The following is a 6,427-nucleotide window of genomic DNA, read 5'->3' as shown; positions in this document are numbered from 1 at the left end:
GGATTTCTTTCCCGCGGGGTAAATGTCTTCGATTTGAAGACATGTCTTCCAATCTGGCATCGCTGATGGCTTCTAAAATGCTATTTTGGGAAGGTATTGATGATTACAATTATTTTCAGAGCCAAAACGGTTTGTTTGATCGGTATGACGTCTTTGGCAAAGTTGTAGATAATAATTTTGTCTTTCCGAAAAACATACACTCTACAATTTTTTTTTTCGAAAAAAAGTCGAAGAAATGTCAACAATCTATGCTCTATAAAAGCTCATATTTAAAAAATTTGTTTTTTTTTTATAAAAAACTGGGAAAGATAACCTAAACAATGAAGACTGTCAGATCATGAGGAAATCAGGAAAAAAGTTACACTTAAGTCGCTTTTTACGCGGGATATGTGCCGCGTACAAAAAAACGCGTTAAAAAAACCGTGTAAATTCCGGAATCCGCGTAAAAAAGCGGCGTAAGAAACCCGCGAAAAAAGCGACCTTAGTGTATTAGGTATTGAAAAAAAAATACTTTTAATTTTTTCCCGGGATATATAGGGTATCGGCTTTATTATCGACAGGTTTTACCGCCCCTTTGGCATCGCGTCATGCTTCAAGGGCTAATATCTCAACATATGTAAAAACGAGATGGCATATCACCGCTTCTTTTCATACATCTTTATCTTACTGCTGACAGCGGGCACAAATTATTTTGAGCCCAGGACATGAGTTCATTGTCATTCACTGTTACTCGGTATAGGGATGCCAAAAGCTCAGGTTTTACCTATTATCGTCAGGGGGGTAAATGATGTCCTAGCTTGTTAAGTTCTTGCATGATGGTTCTTTATAATGTAGAGCATCTTTCTGCAAAATATTAATTTTCTACGACTTCATCAACCCCCCGGACGATAATTGAGCAGCCAGTTATGACCTATGGAGTTTAAATGGAGTATTGCCATAACTGGTACCATTGGGCTTTTGCGATATAGCCATAGCTGGTGCACTTGCCATAACTGGCTCACCTACCCTATATTCATTATCTATAACTTTCTTTGCCAAAGACATTGTATTAATCAAACAAACCTTTTTGACTGTAAAAATATTTTCAATTTCTCATAAAACTCATAGAATTCCAAAAAATATGCCCTTAAAAATATATTCAAAACATTTTTTTCTCAAAAAATCATTGATTTTTTTCTTGATTCTCCACGATCGGAGAGTTCTTAATGTTTCGGTAAACTTTTGAGGTTTTTGTAAAACAATCAGATTTTTAAAAAATGATCTTTCTTGAATAATTATTTAAATTTTTCTTGTAACTCTTTTCCAAAAATAAAATTTTTAAGTGTGCTTTTTTATAAGAGACAAAATTATTATCTACAACTTTGCCGAAGACGAATAAACAAACCGTTTTGGCTCTAAAAATTTATGTTATCAACAATACCTTCCCAACATAGCATTTTTAAATGGCTTATAAAAATGAGTCGTGCTCCAAAAATGTAACCAATAGCACAAAATGGCATCTTTTGCCCATAAAAACACCTATTCAAAGATTCAGCCAAATCAAAAAAGGTCGATTGAATTGGTTGCCGTTTTTCGTGGAATTGCTCAATAGTGGTGCTGATGTCGGGTGTGGACACGGGCGGATTCGCCGTTTTTGCACCTCCAGGCTTCGCCGCATCCGTCTCCGTCTTCTTCTGCGGAGACCGCCCGATGCCACCTCGTGCAAAGGGATTTGGTAACCCCTCAGCACCTGTCTCTTTCGTTTTTGAAGGATTCATCTTAGTTAATTGGGTCCCCCTTTCGGCCGCTATCCTTCGTCATGGTAGAGTAGTCGCCTATGTGGTCCCATGGTGGTCTATTCCGAAGCAGTGAGGTCATGGCTAGGGTAAGCAGTCATAGCGCTTTATGAGCAACTATGACTCCAGCGACCGGCGCAGTCAGGAACAACCATCTGATCCTACTCCTGCCTGATTCCCACCACGCAATGGACTCGGAACGTACTGAAGGCCTGCCAGGTTTTATAGGATGGAGACCCCTACACCGAATACCTCCTCGCCGTTGTCACACGACTTTAATAAGGGAGCTCGATGCAGGTACCAGCCCGAGGACGTGGTACCATTAGGAAATCCAGCACATATCGGTTACGCTACCAGTTGTCATAACTGGAACCTTAGTGGTATCAGTCCCAATAGGCGGGTTAGTGCTTTTGGGTGATTGGAGCGCACAGTGGTTCCCCATAGGTCATGAAGCCAAAAATCAACTTTCGTTATTTTGGTATTTCTTCACCTCTCAGTATCCTTCGTAATCTGAAGCTAACAATGGCATCCATTATTGTGTTGTATTACGAAGGAAATCTTTACTGTAGGACTTGGAAGTGCGCATAGTTTTCACTGTTAAACAGCTGCAAGAAGTATGCTATTAAATAAATTGTAATTTCACCCCTTTTCATTGAATTTAAGAATTCCGAAGTGGTTTTTTGAAATGGAGGTCCAAAAACAAAGAATGTTGAGCCTTTTTTAGTGGTTTTAAGAATGTTGTATTGTGTTGTTAACGACTGAGCCAATGGTAAAATAGGTACATTTTGATATAAATAGATATCACCAATGTATTTTCATTTGTCAATTCAACAATGTTCTTAAGCGAATTTACGTAAGTGCAATGCACCAAAATGCTCGTAAGGTATCGTTCATATGCCCAAAACACAATTTGGCTGCCGAGACCTGCCCATTGTTTGTGTGGTTTGTTCCCAAACTGTATATCTTCAAAATTTGAGCAGCAAAATCTGGAAGGATTCATTAGAAGATACAAAATGTTTCAGAATCTATGCACTCATCACTATGGGATTATTATAATTTGAAGCTAGATGAATAGTAAGCTCGAATACATTACAGTTGCACACGATTATCAGTTCCTTGGAAATAATGTAATAGAACAATGAGCAATTGGATTGGATTGAAGATTTGAGCTCAAGACATAGGAAAACAATATTAATAACCACCCTTCTTAGAAAACGGAACGACCGTGGAGCGGCTCTATTCACTCCGTCAGAGGTGCTTCCGGGTACTTGTGGCTTCCGCATGGAGTCGACTGTCCCTGGTTCGACCCTCACCACCCCTAGGTGACCACCCGTTGCTGGTCCGGGACTGTTAGGTACTGTCAGTGGTCACACCTGTATTGTACAACTTGTGTCGTCTGTACTGCGGGAAATGTCACCGCAATCTGCTGTGCTTGCCGTGCTTTCACTTGGGTATGGGCCTTAAGGCATGGATGCCGCCAAATCAACGGGGTAAAAAGAAAGCGGATAAGTCTAACCTCCAATGTTTTAAGTGTAGGCGAATGGGGCATGATGCTTCGGAATGCCAATATAAAGTTGCAAAGGAAAAACCTAACCAGTGGTATGCAGCAATGAGCGTGAGTTCTCCAAATTCTCATGTTATTATTAGTCTTTTATTTACTCAGCATCCAAAGAGTAGATAATACACTCTGGTGCGTCTTCCCATAGGTGGTTCAGTTTAGCCCTATTTGAAATGCCTAAAACGTTTGGCGGGAAGGAGATTGGCTACTCCCCGAGAAGCAAGCATATAGACTCGACTCGAGACAAGACTTGGTGAGAGAGCAGAACGTACGGTCAGTTTACAACACGTAAGTTCGGATGAGAAAAAAGCGGGCTGTCTAACGAAGGCAGTACCAGTTCCTATATTCATCGAGGCGTAGCATTCCTTAGCAATATATCAAATTCCTGGTTAAGGGGGGGTGTTAATATTAATAAACCATAAATTTGCTTAATTGAAATTAAGATTGTATTCTTTACCTTGATTATTTAGCGTTCATACAATTTGAGCTGTCAAATATAACTTAGTCTCTTAATACGATTATCGATGCTTGGAATATATAGTTAAGTGCGGTATCCAGTTGAAAAGAATTTTTGTTTTCCTATTTTAATCCTGTGTAAAATTCAGGCATTGAATTAGGCAATGAAATTTCTTCGTTTGAACGGTACACAGCTGAAAAGATATCAGAAACCGGAAGTAACAATAAATTTCGCTTGGTGTGAATACTGCTGTGAAGCGAAACGTCACTTTTTTGGAACAGAATAATGAGAATTATTCAGGTGCAGAGTGAATCAGGCAGTTAATTATTTGATCATCCTAACAGCTTAAGTAACTGTAGTTCAAAAGAAACCCGTCCAATAGCAGCTCAACAAGCTATAAATAAACAAGGTTTTTTGCTGGGATCTGATGGTCTCTCAGTCCCAAGATGTTTTGACTTGCAAGAGAAAAAAGGAGCAACTAAGTGGAACCCCAAGTATGATGACAGTTCTACAAGGTATGCTACATTTTTGTCTATCCACGCACACAAACTCATCTCGTTATGAAAAATTTCGCGTTTTGTATGGAATTTGGAACATTTTTGGAAATATCTCGTTTTATGTTTTATGTTTGATTTTTTTAGTTGGAGAGTGAATCTCCAATTGACACACTAGAAATTGATATTAATTTACATTTAGTGTGAAAAACTGCGACAATATGTTGAAATAAAATATATAAAAATGCTATATTTCTAATAGTTGGAGCATAATCTTAGTCATTGTCATAGCTCATGACTTTTGTTACTGTATGAAACATAAGCGACTCTATTTAGAAGCGCTATAAGAGTACAAGGTTGGCGAATGGTTGGACACGTGTCACTTGAGATCCTATTGTGGTCATTCACCTCTGTCTAGCAACTCCTATCCCAACCTCCACGTGGTGCCAAGCGGGATACGAGTAACCTTAGCGGAGATCGGGTAACCAACCCCGGTGGAAACTTTGGTCGTATGCTGACTGGGAAGGGGGAACGTACGCGGCTGTTTCCCCATGTTAGGGGCGGCGTACAACAGCGTCTGATCCGGAGCGGGCGGCTGAATCATGAAGCGCGGTGTCTCGCCAGCTATATCTAAGACGGCAGCCCCGTCGCGAGACTAGGTATCGCAGCCCTAGTAAGGCAGCATACTGAATATTAAATACTACGAACAATCCAGATATAAATACGGAACGGAATAATCGGCATGGACCTAGGCGAACGAAAAAGGACAACGATTATTGGAAACTTGGTACTTGTAATGTAAGGACTCTACTCGAACCGGCACGCGCAAGTATCCTGGCTAGAGAGCTGCGGAAGGTGAATGTGGAGGTTGCAGCTATCCAAGAGCTGCGGTGGCCGAAATCGGGAGAACGCGTATTGCGAGCAGTAGATCCTATTGCGGACACTTCATTTAAGTACCACATCTACTATAGCGGCGGCGTGAAAGCAGAAAGAGGAGTCGGTTTCATGCTAATTGGAGAACAGATGAAGCGTGTCATTAGATGAAGGCCGATCAGTGACCGTATATGCGTGTTGAGAATTAAGGGCAGGCACGATGCGAGGAACTTCTACAAGAAGGTCAACGGAATCAGGAATCGAAACGTGTCAGCCCCTGTCATGTGCAGGAAACAGGAAACAGTTGTGAGGAAAACAGTGCAGTCGAAAGGAGCAGGATGACTATTGAGAATGATGGACAAGCTGTGGATCCACCATCCATGGACGAGCTGAAGAAAGCAATGAAAAAGCTGAGAAACTGCAAGGCAGCCGGGAAGGACGGCATTCCCGCCGAACTCTTCAAAGTCGGGAGCGAACAGCTGTATCGTGCCATCCATCGGATCATGCTGAGAGTGTGGTCTGATGAAGAATTGCCCTCGGACTGGTTGGAGGGTCTCATATGCCCGATTTGCAAAAAAGGCCATCGCCTGGACTGTAGCAATTATCGGGGCAATTACCGTGTACAAAATTCTCTCCCGCATCCTGTTCCACAGACTGAGGCCGTTGCAGGAGACCTTTGTTGGCGAGTACCAATGCGGTTTTCGAGGGGGACGCTCCACGACGGACCAAATGTTTACCTTGCGACAAATCCTCGATAAATTTCGAGAATACAACTTGCAGACGCACCATCTGTTCATAGGCTTCAGGGCAGCGTACGATTCAGTCAAGAGAAATGGGTTATGGCAGATTATGATTGAACATGGCTTCCCAACAAAGCTGATCAGGCTGATACGTGCCTCCCTTGAAGGTTCTACATCAAGCGTCAGGATAGCCGGTGAGATATCGGACTCGTTCGTGACGTTAGATGGTTTGAAGCAGGGTGACGGGCTGTCGAACTTATTGTTCAACATCGCATTGGAAGGTGCTATAGGGAGGGCTGGTGTGCAGAGAAGCGGCACCATCATTACGAAGTCGCACATGCTTCTCGGTTTTGCGGACGATATCGACATCATTGGTATCAACGGAAGAGCTGTGGAAGAGGCCTTCGGACCTCTCAGGAGGGAAGCTGCGAGATTAGGGCTTGTCATAAACTCTGCCAAAACGAAATACATGGTGGCTGGCAGAGTGCGTGGTAGTCCGTCGGAGGTTGGTGCTGCGGTGGTGCTAGATG

This window comes from Wyeomyia smithii, chromosome 1 (assembly GCF_029784165.1).
Source record: "Wyeomyia smithii strain HCP4-BCI-WySm-NY-G18 chromosome 1, ASM2978416v1, whole genome shotgun sequence".
Classification (NCBI taxonomy): domain Eukaryota; kingdom Metazoa; phylum Arthropoda; class Insecta; order Diptera; family Culicidae; genus Wyeomyia; species Wyeomyia smithii.
This window is presented reverse-complemented; position numbering follows the sequence as displayed.